This window comes from Mus pahari, chromosome 7, assembly GCF_900095145.1.
Source record: "Mus pahari chromosome 7, PAHARI_EIJ_v1.1, whole genome shotgun sequence".
NCBI lineage: Eukaryota > Metazoa > Chordata > Mammalia > Rodentia > Muridae > Mus > Mus pahari.
The window spans coordinates 33018509-33046321 of record NC_034596.1 but is presented as its reverse complement, the minus strand read 5'-3'; the positions used below and the strand labels follow the sequence as shown (position 1 = coordinate 33046321).

The 27813-nt window shown below is 38.9% G+C and overlaps 1 protein-coding gene across 14 annotated transcripts in view; it reads left to right on the top strand.

Moving 5' to 3' along the window:
• The window catches only part of Hdac9 (histone deacetylase 9), an 822768-nt gene that overhangs the window by 253001 nt on the left and 541954 nt on the right, over nucleotides 1–27813 (top strand). The window contains exon 1 of one of the 14 annotated variants that reach the window (XM_029540523.1): nucleotides 26855–26898. The exons of the other annotated variants lie outside the window; for them this stretch is intronic. The gene's annotated coding sequence lies outside the window, so the exon portion shown is untranslated. Of the gene's footprint in view, nucleotides 1–26854; nucleotides 26899–27813 lie in introns of those variants that run through there. 14 annotated transcript variants of the gene reach the window in all.

The following is a 27813-nucleotide window of genomic DNA, read 5'->3' as shown; positions in this document are numbered from 1 at the left end:
CTCCTCTCCTCTCCTCTCCTCTCCTCTCCTCTCCTTCCTTCCTTCATTATTTTTCCTTTTTTTCTTTCTTCCTTCCTTTCTATTTTCTTTCTTTCTTCTTAATATGAAAATACTTACTTGGCTCACCTTTCAGCTTATAATCAACCATTAGGAGAATTCCTCAGAAGGAACCAATTCTGCTGATACATGATAATGGACTTTAGAGTCACATTTACTTATGTATAATACATTTTTTAAGAAAATAAAAAAATACTTTTACAAATCAGGTTGCCATTACCCTAGAGAAGAGCTGAGTGCAGTTTTTAAAAACATATAAAACAATACAAATCTTACATGCCTTGTAGTTCCAGAGGCTGGAACTGTGGGAAACCACATAACGCCATTACAAGATGGCGCTGGGTACTGCTGGACACCGCCCCGCAAGTCCTGGTAAACAACCAATGTGTGCATGTGCGAAAAGGTTTTCACACCAAGTCACAGCTCATCCCGGAGCATGCAAATGAGGGACTGAAAGCAACACCAATCAGGTATGGCCACGCCACTCCTAAGCCTATTTAACCAGCGCCAGTTTCGGGGCTCGGGGGTCTTTTGCCTTCGTAGTCAAACTCTCCCAATAAATGTGTGCAGAAGAATCCTGTTGTGGCGTCTTCCTTGCTGGCGAGGCAGGCGTCTACATGGAACCACCAAGACTGAAGCACCAGGGCACTCAGTGTCTGGTTTGGGCTTTATGGACCGTAAACTACGCCTCTGCTCTCACAATTATTAATGGAAGGAGATATCTACTTCATCAGGCTCTCTGAGAAGGATGCTAATTACACTGGTGAGAGCATTTACAGCTGCAGCATCTCCCAAAGTTCACCATCTCCTAAAGCCATCACTTTGAGATTAGATCTCAACATATACATTTTTGACTTCTGTACATATATTATTACTCAATTACCAAAAAAGAAACATTGTCAGACAAAGGGGGAAAAATCACCTATTTATCTCTATGGAAGATTTGCAACAGAAAACCTTTATATAATAAGCTTTCTTAATTACAGGTCATATTTCTTTTGGTTTGTCATGCCAAAATACTACAGACCAAGTGCCTTAAATAATCTCAAACTAATCTCTCAGAATTTGAAATGCTGGGTAGTATTAGATCTGAGAGAGAGAGAGAGAGAGAGAAAAGCTTATGTAGGTTCTAGAGAAATTGGCTGAGCTAAATTATTCTTCAAGGTATCATATTTATTATCAGCACCAAGAATACAAAGTAGATGTTTGAAGAATGAGAAAGAGAGGCTTCAGTTCCACCAGGCAAAGTGGGCTGCCTATTCTTAACGCTTCTTAAAGTATCTGTGGGACGGTTCAGACCACACCACACTAGGCATCATTTTTCATTAAGAGGTATATACACTGCATGATTGCAGTAAGGTTACCTTATTCCCGGGCGACAGAACTAAAAGGTAGGGTTCAGTTCTTTGTTACTGCACAGTCACAGGGGTGTTGTGTTTGCTGTTTGTAGCAATACCTGGAGGTCAAAGTTAACTGAAGGAGTAGCAAGCTGGATGAGGCTGCCCAATAGATTTAATGTCTGATTTGTCGTCATGACCAGGGACTGACTGGTTGGGGCATGCAGATTGCCTTCCTAGCTACTAGTGGAGAAAGAGTGAACACTTGTCTGTGGCCATGGAAGACGTGAACCAGCAAAGGCATCTGTGTACTGTTCCCCCTGAAGGCACTTCAGAATACTTTGGATTTGTTTTCAGTAGAACACCTTTATATTTGTAAAACTATGAAGACCATGCATTTAGATCTGCTTTGGGAAAGGGTGTCCCTTAATGGGCTATGAGTGGCAATTGTTTTCAACCCCACCCGTCTCAACCTCTGAAACTCATACATGGAATGAGAGGCATAGAAGTTACTTCTTTCAGAATGCCGAAGCCATGCTTAGGAAGCTAGCATCGACTCCTATGTCACACTGTATAGCTAGCTATTCTGCCTCCTCATCAGTTAGTAGCAATGAACCCCTGCTATAGAACCAGCAGACCTGGTTAGACATTTGCCAGATGTAACTTGAGTTTATACATATAACCTTTCACTGTTCCTCAAGAACAGGGATCTAGCACCATGCTTTAAGAATAGTGTGAAGATTGGAGAAAATATTATCTATAAAATTTATGTCAAGGAAATTTGTAATTGATTTTCTCAAGGATAGCAACTAATAAACTACAGTGTTGATGTGCTACTGTGCACCACGATTTTGTGACTGTATTATTAGTGACTTTTCTTCACTTGGGGTGGTGAGGAGAACCAGAGGATGCACCAATGACTTTTGCCCCAAACTACACTGCCCCAGAGTGTCTTTTCTAAGCACTTGAGTTAACTCAGCTGTCCATTGTGTTTTCTAAAACTTGTGAAATTTTTCAAAACCACAGAAAATCAGAAGAGTAGAATGGTGCTCCAGGGTGAACCAAGGGTCCCCTATGATTTCCTCCCTCCTGGTCTACGTGACCAGTGGTAGACCAAGGGATCTCTAATATCCTTCTTCTGATGAAGACCTTTTGTATGGGGCTCCTCCTATACCCTTAGCATCCAGACACTGCAGTCTTTTTGCCCTCGAGTTCTTTCAATTTCTTGATTACTTACAGTCCTCTCATTTTTATTAGATTGTTTTAAGAGAGTCCTTATATTTGCTTAATTGAAATTTAAGTTTGGAGGTTAAATTTTTCTGAGCCACGATTCTTCCCATATTTCTACTTTTCCATGATTTTCCAGTATTTCGGAAGAACACTCATCATCCTTTATCCTGAGTGGGCTTTTTCAGCCTCTGTCTTGCTTATTTACGTGTTCTGAATTCTTTCATCCCATCAGTTCCATGGCTGTCTTCATTGCTAGAGTTTTAGGCTTTCCCCCCTTTTCCATGCTATAGAAAACACATACGAAACACTTGTTTGTTATTCTTACTTGACTCTTCTCCCACACTTCCTAAAATATCTCTTTAGTTAAAAAGGTTCCAAAAGGTTCCCCATTTATCATAGAAAAAAGTAAACTGAAGAAGTAAATCAATTTCCCTTACTTACACTTTAACATACTAAATTCTTTATATCTTCCAAGGTCTAATTAATGTCGTCTTCCTTTTGAAGGTCTTTATCTCCTTTCCTCAAAGATTAATTTCTTCCTTCTCTTTCATTGTCTTCAGTTCCCATGACAGTTTAGCACTACTTTCAATTAATACATAATGGTGGGCTTTTCATTTTTACACCTTTCTGTAGTTATGTTTACTGCTCAAGGGCAGGGGTAATTTAATTTAAGGAGATTTACTTATGTATAGTCATGGCAGATCATGCCTTTGCTCATATTCCTCATTTTTTTTTCCATTTTCATGGGTAGTATGCATCTGTGTCTGTGTGTGCATGTTGGTATCTGTGTGGGCGCCTGTATGTGGGTGCACACACACACATGGTAGCCCACGATGGCTTTCTGAAGCCATCGTCAGCCATTCTTGCACCTTATCCACTGAGGCAGGGACTCTCAAGCAGACCTAGAGGTCAATGATATAGGTAGCTGTGGTGGTCAGCTGGCTCTGTGTGTCCCTCCTTGTAAGAAGACTTGAAATTTATTTATAATCTGGGGACACAAATTCCTGTCCAGTGCTTGTTTGGAAAGGGCATTAACCACGGAGACAACTTTGCAGCCCACTTTACTCAGAATCCTTCATTGGTAGATTGGCTTTTGCACTAGAAATATGGCAGTTGAATATGGCTCCTGTAAAGCTCATTCCAAAATAGCTTGTTTCCTATAATAAAATAATGTTTTCCCTGGTAAGCATAATGTTTGTAAGATCTCCTTCACATACTCTCTGGTTCTTGGTTCCCATGCTTCTCACTATTTTACTCCAGTGCAATTTACAGAATATACCGCAGTTTCTAAAACAGACGTATCTCTTCCTCAAACTGGGTTTACAGGTAATGCTATTTCTTTTACCTACTCACAACCCGGATCAGAACTATCTGTGTCTTTCAAACATCTCATACCTGTTGGTTCTGTTTGAGTAGGCTCACTCCCTTCTCCCATCAGGAAGAACTTCAAACTTTTAAATTTAATTTTAGCTTAAACTTTCACACTCTTATATTTAGTACATAATTACATTCAGATTATTTCAGCAGAACCCCCCCCCCCCAAAGTATTCATTTCTCTTGTTTTAGAAACTGGGAGTCGGTCCGCACACGATTCTACAACCTCCTCTTTCCTGCTGAAATGGTTAATTCTACCTTTTAAAGAAAGGTTTTGACTGTAATTCATACAGCAATGCTATTTCCAATTTGATTCCCAAATTGTGATTTTTTCCAAATTGTCCATATTGGACAAAATTCTATAATGTGTTGTTTCTTTTATTGCAGGGAGAGCAAGAGGGAGACTTTGGCAGGAAGCCAGGTTATTTCTGCTGTACACTAGAGAACAGCAGCCAGGGTATGACCTACTTCATCCCTTGAGGTCTTCTTATCAACCCCACCCCTGTCCTTCCTCACCAGCTCCCCATCCTTCTGGAATGTCTTGGTTCAAGGGCAAGTGCTGACTCAGCACAGGCCACAGACTCAGGCTAACTTAGTGCTTTTGTGGCTCCTAAGGAGCTACCTTGGTGAAAGTGCTGAGGGTGCCTCCCATTCTCCAAATCTCCTGTGAGCCATAGCTCTCCCAACTGAATATGAATTGTTTGTGGGAGAGAAGAGAATGAGCTGTTAGGCTGCAAATGATGTAGCATTTCATCCTTGACCCTGTGGAGTCTCAGTCTTTAGCATGTTTCAGCCATGCTTTTCTAATCTCGCCACAGGGCTGCAGAAATTGAGGGAGCCCATTGTTACCAACATGTGCTGTAAACCGACTTTCTCTGTGTGCCTTACAGGACAGTGAGGTATCTTAATAATATGAATGTAAAAGAAACTTGATTTAAAAGAAAATGCCAATCTTGATATCTTAGAAAAATAGCCTCTTGGTAACCAATCATCAAAAATCATGATAGGCATTTAAATTTGGGAGAAGTTGGAGGACATTGTTTTGAAAAAAATCAATTTATTATTGATTATACAGATATACATTATGACGTTATAAGTATAAATGCTGTTACTTTTTCCCCACAAAAACATGAGCAAATGTTGATGTGAAAATGGTTCCGTTTCTATTGTTACCATTTCACATGGGGTATCCAGTTATCCTGTTGAATATTTTAAATTTCATTTGCCATGCTGAATCACTTCCTGCTGAATTTAACCTTTAGCCAGAATTTCTTCTGAATCTTATTTTTGAAGTCAGGAAAATCTTGAAAACTAAATGATCCAGCAAGTTTATACAAGGTCAGAAAATATAATTTATTACATTTAGTTTGTATCTTTCTTGCAGCAAAAGATGTATGCCTGAAAATTATCAAAAGTATTGACTTCATGGGAGGAAAACAAAAATGTATCCCAGATTGGCTCAAGTACCCAGAGGTACTTTCAGACATGTGCTGATAAAAGCTCATTAATGCAATGAACTAGCTAATGAGCAAGTTTGTGTTTTGAATTGATTAAAGAATGTTTACGACAAGAGAAGCACATTATGAAAGTAATTACAACCATTAATTATAATTAATTCTATTTATCTCTGTTAAGAAAGGATAGGTTTTAATAAGGCAGTTTTCTTAAATCCCCTAATTCAGGCCTTTATTTACTCCACAGAAGGGTTTCGTATAATTTCCTTCTTTCTTTTTTTCTTAATGTCAAATGAAGTGACTATCTTTTGTAATTTTCTAAACTGTAATTTCATGTACCTCTGAAGCTGACTCCATTAATGGGCAAGATTTCTGAGTAATTTTGTGTTTTAAAAGAAATTTAATTATACAAGAAAAAAAACTGGCACAATTTTTCTCATTTTGTAGAATTTAATATAAATTAATCACAAAAGGAAGGAAGGAAGAAAAGAAAAAGAGAAAAGAAAAATGTAGATATATGGTAGCTCATTTTCTTGAAAGGAACATTCCGTCCCCCTTCCCCTAGCCCCGGGTTTTCACTGGGGACTCATTGCTGATAAATGAGTGATTTTTGACTTAGACTGCATTTTGAAATGGTGTTACTGGTTCACAAGAACTACTAAGTCAGTCCATCTGCTTCCTATTTACAAAATGGAGACATTTTCTGCTTCTAATTTGCCCATCAAAAGTGCCGAGTTCCAAGGAGTAATTAAAGAAGACTAATAGATTCGGCAGTGAGGAAAGTATGAATATAACTAGTAGATGGCACCTACAGGTGCCGCCTCTTGTGTGTGCTTGATGTCTGTCTAGTGCAGTGGTTCTCAACCTTCTGAATGCACTGGTCCTTCAACACAGGTTGTGACGAACTCCAAGCATAAAATTATTTTTGTTGTTACTTCATAGCTGTAACTTTGTTACCACTATGAATTGTAGTATAAATGTCTGTGTTTTGCAGTGGTCTTGGGTGAGTCCTTTGAAAGGGCTATTCTACCTCCTGGTTGGGAAGTACTGGGTTAGAGTATCTGACTTCTATAGTGTCATACAAAAGGAATTATATCCTACCAGCTGGCCCACTGATGGACATAGTTCCCCAGTTGCCTTTTTGTGGTGAAGTGGCTTGAAAATACTTTTTAAACTATAACTTTTTCTAAACATCTTCATGTTTAACAATTTTATTTTGGCTAGATGGCTATATTAGATTGTTTTATAATAGTAATGCACTTACCAATCCACATTTTATGTTAAATTACCAGCAGTAGTCTATGACCCGTCTTTATGCATTCTTTGTCTTCATTGCATATCTGTTTATTTCCTTTCAAAGTGCGAGGTTCGGATCGCTAATTAGATGTGAGGGAGGGTAGCCCAGGTCAAGGTATTAAGCTGCCTCTTTAAATTTCTTGGGAGGAGTTTCTGCTGTAAGCTAGATGTGCTTTGTTACTGATAAAACCTTTGAATTCTCAATTGTGTCCTGTAAAGCTTAAGTAAGATAATATGAGGTAAATTGCATGTGATAAATGATTAAAATAATAATAATATTACTTGCATTACTAATAGAAGTTCTGAACAAATAGGTACAAAAGCAACATCAGTAAGAAGAAAGAAAAAGGGAAATCAGAAGATAGAACAGCTGGGACATTGTTGCCTCTGGTGTGTAATGTCATCATTAGACAGACTGAGGCAGGAGGGTTGAGAGTTACAGGCCAGCCTGGACTGTGTAGTAAGATTATTTCTCAAAAGGGAAAGGAAATGAAAAGCAAAGAAGGAGGAGAAATAAGGCTGTAGGAGGGAAGATAGATGGAAGAAAATGGAGGAAACCAGGATGAGCTGTTAGGGAGATAAAAGAGAGAACTGGAGCCTTACTGTTCTTAGCGTGGCCTATGGGTCAGCATGCCTGCTTCCCAGCCATTCCTGATTCCAAACCCAGAAACCCTCAAGGAATCAAAATCTTCATTTGAAAAGATTCACATTCAAGCTTGAAAAGGCCCAATCACTAGAGGAACAACAAAATAGAAAACTTAGATTGAGACCAAGTGAGTCTTCTGATCTTAAGTGGAGGATGGAAATAACAAGTGGCAGACAGAAGAGAGGAAAGAGGGATTGATGAATCTTTGAAGAAACTGACAAGCTAGGGTTCGGTGGAGGCTTGGGGGAGGTGGAAGAAGTTAGATGACACTTGACAAAGACAGCATAAGTGGGTCGAAGAGTACAAAGCATGGGGTATGAGGTATTAAGAACTAAGAGGTGAGACAGAGGTCTCCAAAAATCGTGGGATCTGGCAAGTTTTAGAACACGTCTTAGACAGGTGAAGAGTGTAACCAGGGATGGTAATAAGAAGCTTTCTGGGCTTCCAGGCTACTTGCGAAGACTGAACAACATGGAGTCTTGTTGGAAATTGATATTATCATAGTTTATAACTACAAACACAAGAACTATAGGACCTGTGTGATAAACAATATGGATTTTGTGTCCAGTCAATTTAACTGTTGCTACATAGAATATTCCATTGAGAGGGATTCTTCTGTTCACATGGTCTAAGCCAGTGGTTCTCAACCTCCCTAATGCTGTGACCTTTTAATACAGTCCCTCATATTGTGGTGATCCCTCAACCATAAAATTATTTTGGTTGCTACTTTATAACTGTAATTTTACTACTGAGCAGTGTCTCAGTTAAGACCATTGGAAACAGATTTGTTTTTGATGGTTGCAACCCACAGGTTGAGAACTGCTGCAGATAACAAAGCTGTGCTTATGCAGTTTCTGACATTGGTAACTATTGGTATAAGCCCCACATCTTCATCATCCAAGGTGAAAAAGGATGTGTTGTCATTGTATAAAATCCCTGGGGAGAGATGAAGTTCCAAGAGTAGCATGAACTGGTGCCAGTCGTTTCTGCTACATGAGTTGATCCTGTCTGAGTTCCCTTAGCTTAGGGATGTGGTGGGATATGCTGTCAGTGAAAGAATGACAATTGAGTCCATTTTTTTTATATGCAACTTTAACTAATGTCTGAGTTTAAACAGTTTTATATTCTGGAAATTATGTACTATTAGGGAGAATACAGAGCTTGGGAGCGGAGTCAAAGTTCTGCTATTTATTAGCTGTGTCCCTAGGTAAGTTATAGCTGACTCTTTCCTCTGATCACAGCTTCACCTTTAACCTAGAGATAACCAAAGCATAGTTGTTACTTAGTGGCTGGGGTCTAAATGTTACATAGTGGCTGGGGTACTAAATGTTACATGGTGGCTGGGGTACTAAATGTTACATAGTGGCTGGGGTACTAAATGTTACATGATAGCTGGTAGCTCCTCTCCATTTCTTGTTGTTTTGAGTGGTTTGTCTTTCTTTCTTTCTTTCTTTCTTTCTTTCTTTCTTTCTTTCTTTCTTTCTTTCTTTCTTTCTTTCTTTCTTTCTTTCTTTCTTTCTTTCTTTCTTTCTTTTTTTCCAGTAATAAAACCAAAGAACCAATGTCCTCTCTCAAAGCTCTAATCACCAGGAGTTACTTGTTAGGGCTAGAGCACCACAGGCCCAGTGCACCCTCCCCTCTGCCCCTGCCCCCACAGCCTGGTTCATACTCCTAACAGGGTTAGCTCCCCTTTTTTTTCTCTTGATATGAAGAGGTAAGGCTGTGCAAACTTGATGATGGAGGTTTGCCGCTTTGCATGGTCATTGTGAGTCTCATTCCAAAGCTCACAAGTCCTCTACCTGGTGACTCACAGAAGTGGACATCTCATCTCATCACATGGACAGCCTGTCCTTAGCTCGAAACATCCTGCCCACTTGAGAGGTAAACATTGGGAAGACCCAGCCAGCACTTTGTGGATAAACATCATAACAATCAACCTGGTATAGAAGATCTAGAATTTACTTCAATAGAAGATCCTGCCTCAAAGTAACCAATTAATCCCAGTGCCTGCTTGCCATGAGTCTAGTTGCTTAGTTCTGCTTAACCAGAGCTGCCTTAGGTGACAAGTGCTTTACATGGGTATACTCCAAAGTAGGGCTTTTTAACCCTTACCACTTAGAACCACTTTCACTTGAGACATTTTTGTACCACATTGTCTTTTTAAGGGAAATAAAATAGATGTACATCAAACACTTATTGATAATAAACCAGGAAGAACTTTATTTTAAAACAGCTCTTTACTATGCATTAAATGTTGTTAATTAACTAAGGGCTACAGGAGATTTGTACACTATTGTTATGGATATAATATTACACAAAGAATTAAATCTTAGACATTTGCAATCTCCCTATTTGTCGTCAGTGCTAATATGCACATGGCTTCACACAAATCAATATACAAAACAGCAGAGGTATGTTTAGAAACATTTTGGAAACTGGTACAAATCTTGTCAGAATCCCAGGTCAAATTTTATTTAATGATTTTTTTTTAAAAAAAAAAATCATTAAATGAAACTTCAAGTCAATAACTCAAACCTCAGTTTTTAAAACCAGGCAGAATAGCACAATTCACTGCACTAATTTGATACTTGCACGCTGAGCAATCACTGGAGGGAAGTGTTAAAAGTCTCCATTTCCTAAAACTAAGCAAGTACGACCCTCCAAGAGCAGATTCATTTGTATGTACAGAAAAACCACTGCATTTTCTACTACAGTGATTTCACGCCTGAGCCAGGGTGCTTCAGTAGCACTCTGTGTGGAGAAGACATGTGCCATACAAAAATAGCTACGTCGTCTTTGGTGATGAAGGGGGCCAGAATCCTCTGGGTTCTTGTGATTTCAAATTACTTTTTGGTCACTAGGCATTCAGAACTTTTATTGTTGCCTTTTCTTTTCTTTTTCTCTTTTGTAGCTCCCACACTGGGTGACTTGATTCCCATGTGGGGCTGCTTCCTACAGCAGAGCTGAGCTCTGAAAGAGCCTGGCGGAGGAGCATAGGATGGATGCATTTGTTTTATACGCACCGTTTTCTCTTTGTCTTTTAGGAATCTCAAGAATAGAGCCTGGCATCAAGTCTCTATAGGAATAGGCACATCCTCTCCCTCTTGGCCCAGACAAGGCAGTCAGTCCTCTGCTTGATGCCCTAGAGAAGGGGGATGCCAGGGTAGAGGGTGAAGTGGAGGGGGCAACCTCATAGAGGTGAAGTGGGGGATGGAGTGGGGAACTTCGGGAGGGGAGTGGCGGGAGGAGGGCAAATATTGGGATGTAAATAAATAATTAAGAAAAAAACTGTAAACATACAAAAAAGGAGAGAGAGAGAGAGAGAGAGAGAGAGAGAGAGAGAGAGAGAGAGAGAGAGAGAGAGAGCAAACAAACAAAAGAATAGAGCTGGCCAGATGACCTGACCTTTGTTCCTTCCTCAGAAACTACATGGTGGAAGGAGAGAACCCGCATGTTCTCCACATACTGTGCCATATTCACTGTCACACATACCTACCCAGAGAATAAACGTTTAAAAATGTTAAAGGAAAACGATCCCAGAACATATGAGGAAGACAAATGATGTCTCATTGGGTATTTAGGCTCTCACTATGAAGCAGCTTTCTATATTCCTACTTGCCAAGTTACAACTTAATTAAAAAAGAAGGGTCATAGCCATTCACCAAGATCATTTTCTATTTTCAGCTTGCAGCTTTAATTCAACACTCATCTATTTTTTTGTTTAAAATGATGCTCATAGTAAGTCACATCTACATAATATGTACTTCATTCATTATAGTATAGAATACACATAAAAATTGTTTGGACTAAACATGTTATTAGGACAAAACCTAAAACTGACTAGTTTTATAAATACACAATTCATAACGTTTACCACTGAATATCTTTTTTAGAAGCAAATCAAATGCTTAGAGAGGCTAAGGCCACAGCACACCTTAAGGGACCAAACTGCTTAAAGGTCACCCCCACACTGGAATGAGCAAATGGCCTGATGTTGTCTCAGTGATGTCAACATGAAGCAACAATGTGACCCAAATTACCAATTCTGTCTTTCAGGAGAAGGATACTGTATTTTTAATAATGTATCTTACTGAAAGGTGAAAGGCATAAAAACGGGTAGTTAAAAAAAAAGTTGAGTCCTGTAAGCGGTAGTTATGTATTTGTATTTGTATATATATAAATGTATAATATTATTTTTATTGTGTTTGCAATTTTGGTTTGATTGGTTTGGGAGGTGCATCACTGTGGCATGGGAAAACCACGCCCTTTTCTGCAACTTGCTTTTCTCACTGACCTGCATCTAAACCCAATCAGAGCATTTTATGGAATTTATTCACATTTATTGCACTTCACTCTTATATTACTCGAATAAATCATATTTATCCATGATGTTTTCTCTTGTGCATATTAACATCCTTTTAGGTTATTGCTATTAGGTCAGAAGTACTCTTTTGAAAATAATTAGCTTTTTCTAGGCTACCTTAGAGACAAAGCTAGGAATCATAGGGTGTGTACATTTCCCATATGGTGACTTAAAGTTATTTTCAAAAGTTGAAACCAATTTATGTCCCTGCCGGCAGTGTGTGTGAACTTTCATTGGCCCTTACCTACCCCAACACCTCCACATTCATATCTCTGTGTTTAGTCATCTACAAAATGTTCCTATAATCTTAATTTGCACCTCCTTGGTGTGAGTTTGGGTTCCTTTTTATATGTTTATTTTCAGAATCTTTCTTTTAGAAGGGTTGGTACTGTCTGGTTTTCTCGGGGATTCCTTCACATACAGAACTTATTGAATAATCTGATGATAGCCTGTAAGTTTCATATCACCAATATCTTTCCCCAGATTATAAATGACTTCCCATTTCTTTGTCTTTTTATAGATGAAAACATTAAATTTTGCAAGCTTAAATTTGCTCTTGCTAGAAAGTTAATATTCTTAGTGTCTTAGCGAAAGATCTTGAAAGTTGCCTTCTTTATTTTAAAGTGGGAGCAGCCCAGGGTTCTTCACTCCATATCCAGCTGGGATTTCTTTGTGTGGAGCACAAGCTGGGAAATTTTTATTTCTGCATTCCATCAGTCACATGCCAGTGACTAACCAGTAATCTATATCACCTTCCATATAGTACATCAGACTGTCTTATACTGGACACCCATGTCTGGACTGGGGCGGTCCCAGAGATGAACACTTTGGCATTCGCATATACTTCGTACTTATGAAACAAAACACAATGTTTTATTAAACAGTGCTCTTCTATTATTAGGGGAAATTTTACTTTTCAATTATTTGTGAATAAACAGTCAAGTCATCTGTTTAATGTCACATCTTTGTCTTTTATCCCATTGTAACAACATACAGATTTACTCACCCAAGTTTCCTGGACAGCCAGTAAGTTCCAATGAGAAAAGAAATGTATGTGTTTAGGTTTCAGATACTCACTCGGGGCCACAAAACTTATGAGAGAAATATTTTTTTTTTTTTTGCATACCCAGTGGCCAACCCAAATAGCAAATTGCCTCTTTCGTGGCATCTCCAAGCAGAGAAGGAGCTGTGGGATTCATGAACTTGCTATGTAGTGCGCTGCCTTACACTTGAATATGCTGTTGACAAAAATCCTCACAGGTATCCAGACCCAGTGATTATAAATTGCCCCTCCACTCCATCTGCTGTTAGTTTGAAAATCTGCTAACGCCGTTTGTCATCCCCTAAAAACCTACCACCTGACTAAGTGCTTTCACACGATTTATATGTGGGGGCATTTGGGGCTTTTAAAGCATCTCCTTCCTTGTTAGGCACCAGCATCCTTTTGTTTCAATGTTAAAAGTCCTCTCCCGTCTCTTGTTGATTATACAGAATAGCCAGATTGTGTATCTCCCTTGGACCTCCCAAATTAGAAGTGTAGCCAAAGCCCGAGTTGCTCCAGAATCCTTTAAGAATATGTTCTGCCCTGATGACAGTAGAACATCGCACTGGTTGTGATATAAACATTTTACCCTTTGAAAGTTCTCGTTTAGTCAATCCCCATGAAAAAGTGATCAAAACCCCATCATTACTTTCTACAGCGGTGTTTTAAATATTTATTTATAGCATACCATGAGCGGAGTGCATTCTGTCCCCCAGGGCTGAGTCTCTTCTCTAGGTCTTCCACTCGCTTCTTGCTCCCCCATTGCCTTTTTACTTGTTTTGTTTTTTCCCTCTATCTCTTGAATATTTGCAAATGAGTGTCCTGACATAGCAAGCGCTTTACTGTGCACTATTTACCTGTTGCTTATAGACTTACGCCTTCCACGGTGTTTCTACTTATATGTGAAATGTCCTGAGTTCTGTCAGCTGCTAGAAGCTTGCTGGGCCATGGCAAGCATCTTTACAGAAGAGCTTTGTGGTCCCTGCAGGAGCAGGAAGAGATGTGCACTCTCTGCCTTCCCTGTTGCCCTCAGAAATGAGACTGCAGCCGGGTAATTGCGGCTCCACATAGGCAATTTAAAACCTTATAGAATCAGAAGGAATTCTTTGGTGAATTTTGGCTAATTATTATGCCAAAGCTGTTAGGAAACAGTGTTTTTCTTTCTTTGTTTTTTATTATATATTTTCTTGTTTATATTTCAAATGTTATCCCCTTTCCTATTTTCCCCTCTAGAAAACCCCTATCTCTTCTCCACTCTCCCTGCTCCCCAACCCACCCACTCCCACTCAGTGTTTTTCTTTTATGTATAGAGTGAGTTCCAGGACAGCCAGGGCTATACAGAGAAACCCTGTCTCGAGAAACAAAAAAAGAGAAGGTTTTTCTTTTGTTTTTTGTTTTTGTTTAGCTTTTGATTTAGTTTTTCAGTTATTTTTTATTTTATGACTAAATATAGCTTGTAAATGGAGATAATGATGTTCTAAGGGGGTATGACTTTTATTAGACTGGAGTATAAGTTATTACAAATAAATCTATTCCTGCAAACCATTGTGCATATATTTCCTATAGTTTCTTCCAGCCCCAAGTAGTTTACCTTCTTCTTGTAGTCACTAGCCAGCCAGTCAGTGTGGTTCTTGTTAGAATCCCATAAATCTCGAATATAATTAATTGCATATTCCTTCAAGCTAGCAGCGAAAGGAGCCCTGTTGGCCAGGATTTTGATGTTTCGCCATATTCTAAAACTAACATGATGGTGTACGGCACTGCTGAAAACCTTAATTTAGAGAGTGGCTGGAAACTGCTGAAAATTCTGAACTGCGGCTCATGAACCTAAACAGTCTCTCTCTCTCTCTCTCTCTCTCTCTCTCTCTCTCTCTCTCTCTCTCATAACCCTGCAGTCTTAGAGCTTCACTCCTAATCTGATTCTGTAGCTCAAGTGTACTGTATTGTTTTGTTTAGCTGAGCACTGCTGCTTGTAACGTGTCTTTAAATCACAAGTGTGCAGCCGTTGGATCATGTGCTCCTAAAAGGTGCATTCCACCACACCCCTTTTATTTTATTTGACTTTTATCTAGCCCTTGCTGACCGTATTCTGGATTTCGTTTGACACGTTTTGCATAAGGGTTCTATTTGGTCTGTGATGTTGTGCACAATGAACTGTTTGTCCCTCTCTCGATGACATCCAGTTGCTTAAAGCCGATAATGAGATGTCAGGTGAATGGCACTGATTGGCGTTGATATATGGACTTGTTGAAATATTACAGGGTCTCCTGATGGGGTACAGAGGAGAGTGGCTGTTCCGTGGTTGGGATCTCCAAAGCAATGGACCTGTAATCACATAAACAGAACCTCTTGTGCAGGACTGAGGTGTCACCGTGAATTTTCTGGTTAATCCATCCATTCATCTCAATGTTCCTGAACTTGTGCTTCATGTCACCTTTTGCCTTTGTTCTACACTTTGATCTTTTAAAATGTCTGTCAGAAGAAAAGTGTTTATATTGAATTATGTGTGGAAAGGGGTAGGGTGAATACTTCAGAAGCTCGGCATGAAATTTCCTAAATAAACCTTGCCCACTGCTCCACAGCAATAATCCAGGCATGGGTTTCAGCCCAGTAATATGTAGGCACGGGGATGATTTTCCCTCCACAAATGCTAATGTGGGTGTTTGAGCATAGGGGAGTTATATTTTGTTCTGTTTAGTTTTTCTCATAGAATATATCTATTATGCTTGCTTGCTTCCAAAGTTAATATTTGTAGAAAGGACATTAAGTAAGTTTAAAAATCTATTTTTCTTAAAAATCTGATTAATGGAGTTAACTAAATAAATGCTTTTGATGAAGTGTGTGTGTGTGTGTGTGTGTGTGTGTATGCATGATTTCTCTCGTTGATTCTAGTTTTATACTATCAGCTAGTAAATCTATTTTTGGTATTTTTGCATACCTATTATGATCTGTGCATTAGAACAAATTACACATTCAGCAACAAACAATAGAAACTAATCATACTGAATGTTTATACAGACATAGCAGCAGAAAACAGATGTATTATTAATTGCTATGTTCTGTCATAGTTATCTCTTCTCTCATTTTCTTATATCTTTTAAAAACAATTATGGCATCAAATGGTTTTCTTTGTCCCATGAGGTATATGAAAGGGTTTAAGAAGTCAGAGTCAGTTTGCACTCACAGGATGTTTGAACTCTGAGTTCCCTATTCCATCTTGAATTGCCTTGTAATTGCAAAAACAGAATTCACCTCAGTTTTGACATTAGCTGTAAGCCTCCCCTCATTGTGCAGACTCGAGTAAATGCTCTCTCTCTTGCTCCATCTGAAGTTCTGGGGAGGAGAGCAGGTCCTATGCAGGCCTGTGGTGGCCCCTTTGACTTGAATGTTTGCCACAGCCAGCAGTCACCCCAATTATTGAATAATTGGCGAATAATTGTTTTCTCTCTACAAGCCGGGTGTTCGTGGAATCTGGATGAGCTCAGGCAGACCAGTGAGTTTAGTCACATTCAACAAATTCTGATTTGGCTTCTGAGGCGGTCTTCGAGTGAGGTCTTTTTAAAGTTTCATGTGTGATCCCAGTATCCCAAGTGGGAAGAGTTGAAAGACACCCAGGGAGCCCAAGGAGCTGGACAGTGATTTCCACTGTGGGGATATCAGCTTTCTAGACAGAAGGAACCGTGTCAACACTAGTGATCCACCTATCCCGAGGAATAGTGTGAGAACCAAGACCGGCATGGTAGGGTGACAGGCGGATGGGTGAGCCACAGCAGAGAGCTCAGGAGGCAAAGCAGCCATTCAGGCCTGGGTTTCTTCTTAGCTCTAGATCACCATGTTAATGATGATTTTGATTAGAATATGACTGGCTTAGTATAGACACCTCGTTCCTGAATGTTTGTGCACGCTGAAATTTAAGGGAGTGTATTGGTTAGTTGGTTTTTTTTTTTTTTTTTTTCCTTTTTCAACTTTATGCAGGAGGGACCATTAATTGAGGCATTGACCCTATCGATTTATCTTGTGACCATGCCTATAGGAAATTTTCTTAATTTCTAATTGATGAGGGAGGGTTCAGACCACTGTGGGTGGTACCATCTCTATGCAAATAGGCCTGGTCTGTATAAGAGAAGCACCTGAGTAAACCAAGAAGCTAGTAAGTAGTGTAGCTCCATGCTCTCTGCTGCAGGGCCTGTCTCCGGGTGCCTACCCTCATCTCCCGCCTTGGCTTATCTCCATAATGCATTATAACCAGTAAGGCAAATAAACCCTTTCCTCTACGTGTTGCTTTTAGTCAGTATTTTATAACAGCAACAGGAGGAAATCTAGGACAGAAGAGGCATTACCATAATTATTTCCTGGACATTTAAAAACACAAGACCGTTCTGGTTCTAGTGCAGATCTGGTCTAGTCTACAATCCAACAACATTGGCAGGAAGTCTCTTCCTTGACACATTAAGCTGTGATAGGAGGCTTGACAGTACTTCAACAGGGTAAGTGTCTTTGATAGCTGTTAGCTTCTATGGACTATAAGATGACAAACACCATATAGGAAAGTCATTATAAAGTAGCCTGATTGTGTCTGTCCAGTAATCTTAATAAACTTGGAGTTTTCTATTGGCACCGTCATTTATAGTATGCTGGTTCAAAACCTAGTTAGCTTAAATCAACAGCCATGTTTTTTTTTTTTTTTTAATCTGCTGCTGTAATACTTTTGTTTTTGTTTTTGTTTTTGTTTTTTTCGAGACAGGGTTTCTCTGTGTAGCCCCAGCTGTCCTGGAACTCACTCTGTAGACCAGGCTGGCCTTGAACTCAGAAGTCCACCTGCCTTTGCCTCCCAAGTGCTGGGATTAAAGGTGTGCGCCACCACGCCCAGCTCATAATACTTCTGAGTGCTAACAAAGAACACACTTGGTAGAGTAGTCTGAAGATGTTTGTTCCTTTATTGAATTTGATTTTCTATTAATTATGCAAATTACCTATAGCTTCAGAAAAAAAATTAATGAAGGCCTATAATATTCATATATGTAAATGTACATTTGCACGCAGTGTGCGTTTATACGTGGTGCGTGTGCACAGATCTGTGCACATGTCTGCCTAGCCCAGGGTTGACATCCAGCGTTTCCCTTGGTCATGTTCCACATTACTTGAGGAGGTAAGATCTGCCACTGAGCCTGGAGCTCACTGGCGTAGCTGAATTGGCTGGATAGTGAGGCCCAGGGATCCTCAGGTCTGTGTCCTGCGGCACTGGGGTGACAGACACATGCTGCTGCCCAGGTGTTATGTGGGTGCTGAGACCTGAACTCAAGTCTCCACAGTGATATTGCGGGACCTTTAAAACTGAACTGTCTCTGTGCCACCCCTGGTACGTTTTATATAGAATGGCAGCTTATAAACCATGAGTAAGCAGTGCCTCAGTTTACTTATGTGTACCGTGAGAGATAGTAACAGTGTTTACTTTTCAGACTATTGTGGTATAAGATACATGGAGAGCCTTAGCAGTGAAGTTTATACTTTTTATGCTAAACTCTATGCCTGCAACACTTAGAAATACTGGAAAACATCTTTTTGACCACTGAGGACATCTTAACAATTTAATGGCATCTCATAGTATCTCAGAGTTTCCATCGAAGGAAACAAGGTACAAAAGCTACAACCAGGTTTGTGCTTTGCCATATAACAAGGTGACACTGAAGGAGCTTTGAAGAGAGCATACCAGAGCCTGAACATCAGGCAACTCTTCTTTTCTAATTACTAACATACCCAGCCTTCCTTGAAATGTATTAGTTTTGTAACAAAAGTTCATAATACATTTTTCTAGCCTTTAAATTACTCAGACTAAAAATACAGACTGTTATTATTTGCCAATCACACTTTTTGTAGTTGACATATGATAGTTTAAAATATGAAAAGTGCTGTATAACTATTTACATTGTGTTCAAGTCAGAGGGACCCCAGGCCTACACAGAATCTTCTTTCCTCTCCAGAAACTCAGGTGTAGCCACAGAGATGTTAAAATGCACTAAAAATATTGAACTTGAGTATAACTGAGGTAAAAATCATTGATAACATAAAATTTTAGAATACAGTGAATTTATTTTATGTATTATATATAATAACTATTATTTATCAATTTTGTAAAATCATTATATAAAATTATATGAGTAAAAGAACAGAATAGTACTAACATGTAATAAATTTCCTATCATATTTATTTTATTTTGAACAAATATTCATTTATTAAGTGTATTCACATATACATATATAAACTGTATGCATAGTATGCGTGTATGTACATAACTTTACCATATTTTGTCTATTAATGTTAGGGAATATATATGTATACAATTAAGTATGTATTATATGACACATACATATATGGCAGTGAGATGTATGTGTGAATATCCATCCTGTTCCTTTCTGTAGCATATGTAGGTGCAGAGGAGCCCAGCGTTGTCAAGGAGACAGAAGTTCAGGTTCAGACAGGTGCCCTTGGACTCGGGTTAGCATCCACACTGTTACATATTCAGCCCTGCATAGGCTGTTTAACCTTTTAGAAGTTTTTTTTTCTTCTGAAAAATCAGCATAATAGAACCCTGTTTCGTAAAACTGTTTTAAAGAAGATGTGAGATAAATTATATAGTGTCCTTGGGACACAGCAGGTATTTTAATGAGGTTTCTGTCCATCCTCACTGTCCCCTGGATGGCCGAACTTGAAGAGATTCCTCATGGTGGGCTCTGGCTAAGGACTAAATAGGATGCAACCTTTCTCTCTTTTAAGTCCTGGATCAGAATTACACACATTAACTCTACTCCTAAGAGCCCTGAAGTTCAGGTCCAAGTCTTGGTTGCTCCTGCCTAGCGCCATGGCTTTCTTCATGTTGCTCAACAACCTGACATATAGGCATTTATATGTAAAGACATTATTTTTCTGATTTTAAAAAGAGAAACTATCTTAGTATTATTGCTGTGAAGAAGCACCATGACCAAGGGAATTCTTATGAAAGAAACATTTAATTGGGGACTTGCTTACAGTTTCAGAGGGTTAGTCCATTATCATCATGGCAAGGAACATGGCAGCACACGTGGCCCTAGAACAGTAGCTGGGAGCTACACCCTGAACTATAAGGAGAGAGAGATAGGAGAGAGAGAGAGAGAAAGAGAGAGAGAGAGAGAGAGAGAGAGATGACAGACTGGGCCTGACATGGGCCACGTCCAGTTATGCACTTTCTCTAACAAGGCCACACCTACTTTTACAAGGCCATACATATATGAGCCTGTGGGGCTTTTCTTATTCAAACTACCATAGAAATGAAATACTGTCTATGGAAAAATAAATAAAAGTATTGTGTTATTCCAGTGCCTGTAAAGTGGTTCTATTTGTAGGTGTAGAATAAAGAAGATATAAACATTAGTTTTCATCATTGGTGTTGCTTATAGGCTGTGCTTTTGAATTGGAAGGAGGCTGAGAGATCTTCCCCGACTCTGCTGGAGATAGACTTGTGTGGTTGTGTGCGCACTGCAGGCAAGAACTAGGAATAAGCCAGAGAAGTAGGTGGTCCTCGAGGGAGTGCACAATATAAGAAGGCTCTGAATGGCAAGTTTAGAGTATGAGATTCCTGGCTTGGGGCTTCAGACACCATGGAAGGAAAGAAATAGATACTATGCTTACTTATTAAATCAATCAATATATTATTAATTTGGACAAGATAAAAGCAAACTAGAAGAAGTAATCTCTTTTTTTTTTTTCTAAATCAGTTTTGAAATGTATGTGTTTGTAATAGTTCAGTGTACAGGACGGAAAATATCTAAGATTCCAGAACTCTTTTCTGAGCCATAATTTTAATTCCGTAGAAAGCATGCACACATTTTCATGATTCGTATTTGCAATGATTTAATTTCTCATCTTTGATGTATCAGGACTACTGGCTGCCCGAGTTAATACATATTTCCATTTTCTGTTGTTAATTGCATTATTGCTTATTTACATTGCTTTCAGAACCTGGCATTTATGAAACCATCCTGCTACTATATTAATATTGCCTTTCTGTCCTAACCCACACATCTATATGATGCTTCTCTGTCTTTGTGTGAAGTAGGGGGAACTGCTGGTTGCTGGTGTGAAGGGCCAGTTGAAAAAAAATAAGGCTGGGGTGGTTTAGTATTTTTATCAAACCAACATCTACTTCAGAATCTCTTTTAATTCATCTGTAAGCATATGCGTTTGCACTTAGAAAACTAGTGTTTTAGCCCAGGCTGGTCTAACTGAACATTGTAAACTGTGTTTCTTATATACAATAGGAATTTACTTACACTTTTAGGGTAAGGACATAATGAAGGCTTGCTTCCTGGTCCATAGGCAGCAGCTTCTTCCTTTTATTAATAGTATTGGGGTCAGGATGTCAATATATGGACATTCGGGGGGACAAAAATCTGTAGTTTATAGCAAACAGAATTGAGCTTCCTTTAAAAATGAGCACTTGCTTTTGATCACAAAGTGCTGTAGAAATTTTATCAGCAGGGAATGTTTTTTTTATAACCCCAGGAGTTATATGTTCATTTGGGAGAGTTCTTATTCTTTTCCTTGGAGACATTGAAAGCATCCTCTCTGTGTCCACATCTACACGTGGCTACTGATTTGTTGAAGCTGAAGTACAATAAAGGGGATTGTCTCAGTGCAAGCTTTAAGATCTCCTTAGTGGAGCTAGCTGGCTTGCTGAGTAGGATTTGAAATTTAAATATCAGCCGCAGAGGCCAAACATAGTCTATTTTTTCCTACAAATTCTGCAGATGTGTATCAAACAGCTATGTTGATCTGTCTCTTGTGTTTTGTGTTCTAAAGATTATAACAATGTAATAATCATTCATTAAGGAACGATCACATTTAATGACTTAAAAGTCCAGAGTCAGTTATTCAAAGATAAGGGTTTCAAAGTTATTTTCCCTTTTGTTCTTTAGAAATATGGTCCTTTCTCTTATTTGTCTCTTATTTCTTCTTCTTCTTCTTCTTCTTCTTCTTCTTCTTCTTCTTCTTCTTCTTCTTCTTCTTCTTCTTCTTCTTCTTCTTCTTCTTCTTCTTCTTCTTCTTCTTCTTCTTCTTCTTCTTCTTCTTCTTCTTCTTCTTCCTCTTCCTCTTCTTCCTTCTTCCTTCTTCCTTCTTCCTCTTCCCCTCCTCCTTCTTCTTTCTTCTTCTCCCTCTCCTTCTTCTTTAATCTTTTTTTTTTTTAAAACAAAGAAATATGAAAGTGGAGAAGTTTTACACCTTGAAAACTACTTCGCTCTCCTTCCAGAACAGCATTCTCAGATTCCTCAGGAGGGGGAAGAAGGCTTGTAAATCTGGTGACCTGGGAATTCCATGATGCTTCAAATGATTTGTCAGCAGAATGGAAAGCTCCGGGGGTTTTGAGGCAACAGAAAACTAAAACTTGATGGAGAGCACAGAGCTGAATTAGGTGTCACCCTGTGGAGGTGACCCCCTGTGACAGCACCAGGACTAGCAAGATGGCTGACAATTGTTCTGTTACTTGGGGAAGGTGCAAGTGATTAAAGCCACTGGCAGGTGAAGAGTCAGAGGCGATTCGACTACACCAAGGTCAAGGAGAAAGTTTTCTGTCAGCATAAAACATTCCGAAGCTTAACTTCCAAGAGATTGATGCATTGGGTGTATTTTTATATTCCTGCTTACATGTTTTTACACATACTTTCTATTCAACAAATCACGTTTTTATTTTTCATGTTTATGTACATGCTTAAAAATAACTATTTGGTTTTAATTCCTTGCTGATAACCTTATGATATAGCTATTTGATAATAATGGTTTGTAAAAGTAGCTGAGAATGAATCAAGTATACATTGAAAATAATTAGGGTGTGTGTTCGTCTGTGTGTGTGTGTGTGTGTGTGTGTGTGTGTGTGTGTGATCATCCAAATCAAGTATTAGTAATTTAATTGTTTTCTGTTTACTGTTGTAAAGTGTACATATACAGAGGTCTGGAGAGCTTCCTCGTTGGCTATGAGTGAATACTGTTCTTATCAAAGACCTGAGTGTGGTTCCATACACCCTTGTTTGCAGGGGCTCGGAAATGCCTGTAATTCCAGTGGATCTTATGCCTTCTTCTGGCCCCTGTGGGCACGTCACTCACATATGCAGCACTACACACACACACACACACACACACACACACACACACACACACACATAATTAAAAAGAAAAACAATTTAAAAAGTGTGCACACACACTTAATAGCAGATGTGATTTTAGATATGCTTGTATTTACGTGTACATACATGCATATATATATATATATATAAACACATTTGCCGTTTTGAAGTAAATATTTACGTTTTATAAAAGCATAACCCAGAGGCAAACCAAATGGCTTCTCATTGTCTAAACAACTGAAGTGAAGAGCAGAGGCAACTGGGCTTTATTTTCAAGCTTCATTTATGCTGTTTATAATAGAACTATACGTGGAAACTATTCTCTTCAACTTTATCTAAAGCTACCGGTAGGGGTGGTGGTGGGGGGTGGCTGAGCCACTAGGCATATCAATTTTATTGAAATCCTACTGTAGTAAATCAAAGCTTGTTCACTGAATTTATATCTCAATACCCTTATGTTTACCAAAAACACAGGACTCTGCAGTCCTACTGGAGTTGCAAATGCTGAAATTTGGGATTTCGTGATTTATAAATGATACTGTATCAGTAATACTTGAGAGAATCTACTGGGCAATGTTTGATGGTATGAGAAGAAAATACGTTTAACAGAATACACCCAAAAGCTGCATTGCTTTTCGAATAATCCTAGTCTCTCATAATTCGTGTGCAGATTAATTTGTGACGGTTGACGTTAGGTTTCTCTTAGGTTTTTTGTTCTTTCTGTTTCTTCCTCTTTAAGGAATTATTTATAAAACAATGTTTGGTACCATAATCTGGGTAAAGAGAGGGCAGGGTGGGGGCACAGTTGATGGCCAGGAGAAGGGGTCCAAGTTCCTCTGCTTCTAGCATCCCTAAGTTCTGGGAAGCTGCCTCTTTGTATTTATAAAGTACAGCTTTTACAAAAGATGATTAATTGTGCTGAGAACATAATTATTCTTTGTCTTTGACAAAGGACATGGAGAAAATTGGAGGACATAGTTACGTGGTTAAATAACCATTTCAGGCTAGTAAGGCCATAGTTTGTAATATCTGACCGCAAAGCACTCCAGTGGAAATTAATAACGAAGCTTTAAACCAGGAAATTATTAGAGACATAGAACGAAAACCACTTCTCTAAATTTTGGATCAAAAGGAAATCAAAACTGTAATTACTGACAATTAAGGAAATAGTGGCGGTGACGGGATAAAGTGTTATAATGTGTGGCACATGGCAGAAGCATAATTAATGGGAAAACTTCAGACCGGTGTTCTTCTATTAAGGGGAAGAGAAAACTAAAGTACGCTGAGATAATGTTCCTGAAGGACAATGAAGAAGATAGTTTCTAAAAGCAAAAGAAGTAGACATAAATTAGTAAGTTAGAAAAAAAGAGGCTGCAGATTACATTTTAGGAAAACCCATGTGCATAATAAACTTTTGTTAGATTTGATACTGTGTTAACATTAGGAATACCTCAGTGTTTTGTGCATTGTTTTCCATATCTGGTGGATAGATTTGAAGGTAGTCATGAAAGGACTTAATCCAGGAGATCCCCGAGGATTCACCTACAAACTTGTGGGTGAATGAACCTTTCTCCGAATCGTGTTGCTGTTAGCATCTTGATGTGGTCCTCAGCCCCTGTAAACCTACTGATTGTTTCCCTAGATTACAATCTTCATTCAGGAATATTTTTCAAATCATATTTTATGTTTGAATACACAAAAAGATACAATAGAAATAGAAATTGTCAAAGGACATTTATTTGTAGAATTAACAAGTTATTCCTTGAGTTAACAATTAAAACATCAATTAAATAATATGAGCTAGCATTGCCATTTATAAATGAAGGTTAAAAGGATAGAGGAGGAAAAGGAAGACCGTTCTAGTCCATCACAGTATGAGGTGAGGATACAGAAATTTGGAACACGAACTCTTAAAAACATGAAGAGGTCATTGTCATTAGTTTTGGAAGACCTCATTTTAAGCCAGAGAGCCACTGGTCAGTCATTGGCTGGACATCGGCCATGTGGGAAGCACTGTCCTCGGCCCTGGACATCCAGTGACATGTTCCTGTGGAATGTGTCATACAGAGTGGATCAGTAGAGGAAGACAACATGAAAACTAGTCAACATGAGAGTGTTAGCGAGAGATATTGTTATATAGAGATATTGTGAGAGCACGATTGACCCAGTGTCACAGAAATGGCGGGAATGTAATCTTGCTCGGAGAATTTGAAATATAGCTGAAAGGTAATAGTCTTCAAGTAAACATTTTGAAAATATGATCATCAAGTCTCTATGTTCATGATAACAGAAATAAAATATATGAGAACAAGTGTAACAAAATACATTGGTATACAGTGAAAAGTATACGAACATCTATCTGCCATCTACCTATCTATTATACACACAAATCCATAACAATGCATAAAAATACAAATAATTATTTCAAAGAAATTGTGACCAAATTAAAAAATTTCCATGTCTGGTTCCAAAGGCTCATTATTGTAAGGGTGCCAATTTTTAAAAATATTTTAAATATATAAATTCATGGCCATAAAGCAATTATAGCAATTTTTTAAAGACACTTGTAAAGTAAATACAGTCTTCATCTGCCACAATAAATATTAGGGAATGGTCAAAAGTATTTTGGTTAAGAAAAATCAAAAGGCATCTTGTTGGCTAGTAGACTAGATGCCCAAAGGCTACTAGAAAGCCCAGAGCCTGGACTTTGGTGGCACATTTGCTATCTGTCCCCATCACCTCTTCATGGCAGACTATCATGGATGGCTCAGGGCTCAGCCATCTTGGCATGCTATTCAGGTCTGTGACAGAAATGCCATTTCAATTAGAGATGAGGCAAAGAACCATGTCAGAGATGGTTATGGAAAAGCTGGCTAAATTTGAGAAAAGTTGACTTCATTCTTTACCTCATATTGCATACTAAAATGAATTCCCAGTGAATTATGGCATTGGATGTGAATACAGCGAGCAGGGAGGAGCTAGCATGAGAGTCCGCTTAGTTGACGTTGAGTCTAGAGGGTTTCTTCCCAGGATGCTGCAGGAGAACTCAGTAGGAGGACCGAGAGGTGAAATAACATTTTAGGACCTTTATGCACTCCAGATTTTTTTGTTATAATATTTTGTAAAGTATTTGAAAATATGTGTCTATATAGGGCATACATAAATACCAAATAGATTACATTAAAATGTTTAAAGTCATTTATTAAAATATAGAAAATTATGGGTTATATTTTCTGTAATGAAAACTTTATTTGGAAAAGGAATATGTATCAGGATTCTAGAGGAAACCTAGAAAGTAATATGTATTTTGAATGACATCAATACTCTTCTGTGCCATGTAATAAAATTCTACTTTCAGACATTAGGAATTTGGGGTTCAGTGAGAATAAGTAACGGTCTAGTGATCATCCTGTTGGAAGTGTCACAGTTGTGACTGGCAGCAAAGGGCACTGTGATCCCATAGGTTATTGGTCAGCATCAGGCATGGCTTTAAGTCTCCTTGGATACAGACTTGGAGGAGGTCCAGACCAACTCCCTGTCCAAGACTGTGGCTCAGTATCTACGTCTGCTCCCAGTTTGTTCCCAGTACCTCACAGTCAGTTCTGTTTTTACCAAAAGTGATTAAATCTCTGCTGATGATTTTAAACCTTTAAACCTTGCTTTCTTTGTATTTACCTTTGGCAAATAGGAGCCCAACCTTGGCCATAATGCTTCCATCCTTTCTCTGGCCTAGCAACTTATAAAGCTTGTATTTGAGTTCCTGTGTTTGGCAAGAGTATTAATGTTGGGGGGGGGAAAAAAACTAAAAAGAAAAAAAAAATCTTCCTTCTGTATTCTGGTATTGAAGACATTCTGAATCCTCAGCTCCAGTCTGTGCATCTCAGGCACCTCACTGCTAAAAGGAGACAGGGTGATACAATCGAGTGCGCACAACCCATCTCCAGGTAAGAATCAGAGAGAAGCAGTTCAGACTGTTAATGATCCCAGATAGGCTCAGTATATCTTCTCTCAGGCCAGCGTTTTCCTCTTGGATAGTAGCTCCGTGAGAGCAGACTGTGTTTGTGACAGCAGGCTGCTGTATGCAGTCAGCTTGGTTCATCAGTTTGAGATGGTTAGCCGACTGAAATAAGCTTGCATGGATTTTGTTTTGGAACAGTAGTACTGATAGGGTGTATTGTTCATTGTCTAAGTTTGGGACATTTCCCTGCTCCTGTTCACGGGATAGCTTAGTAGAAAACAGGCAACTAGAGAAATACAAATAGAATGAAGGCCCATAGGTTTATTTAGGACATTACTGCATCATAACTGCTTGCTTATAGTTTCATTGTAATTGCCTTAAAAATTACCCCTGAGCTGAGTGGCAGTCAGTGTATTGCTGTTCCGAGAAACCCAACCCCTGAAAGCCTCTGATCCTTGCAAGGGCCAGGACTAGAGGTGATGTCTAGTGTGATGTCATTGTATAAACCTCAAAGCTGGGAGGAGGGTGGATTTCTGTCCACAGGGATGCTGAGCAGGCCTCAGCCCAGGCAGCATTTACCTCACTGAAGCCTTTTCTCCTTTCTAAGTCTGCAGGTTTATCCTCAGAGCTCATCAGAACAAATTATACTTTGTGCATCCCAAGACCACCTGTGAATCCCTTGAACCGTTTAATGTGCCTTTCGTTACAGTAAAATGATAGCATTTTATATTCAGATAAAGATAGCTGTCGTGTTGCCACTGATTACTATGGGTGTGGTTTCCTGCCATATCTGCCTTTAACTCTCCCAACTTCAGGAAACGTCCTGCCTGACTAGCCAGCTTAGATCATCCAGGGAGTTTTACTCTATCCCAAACCTGAACCCCATAGTTTGCATTCTTCC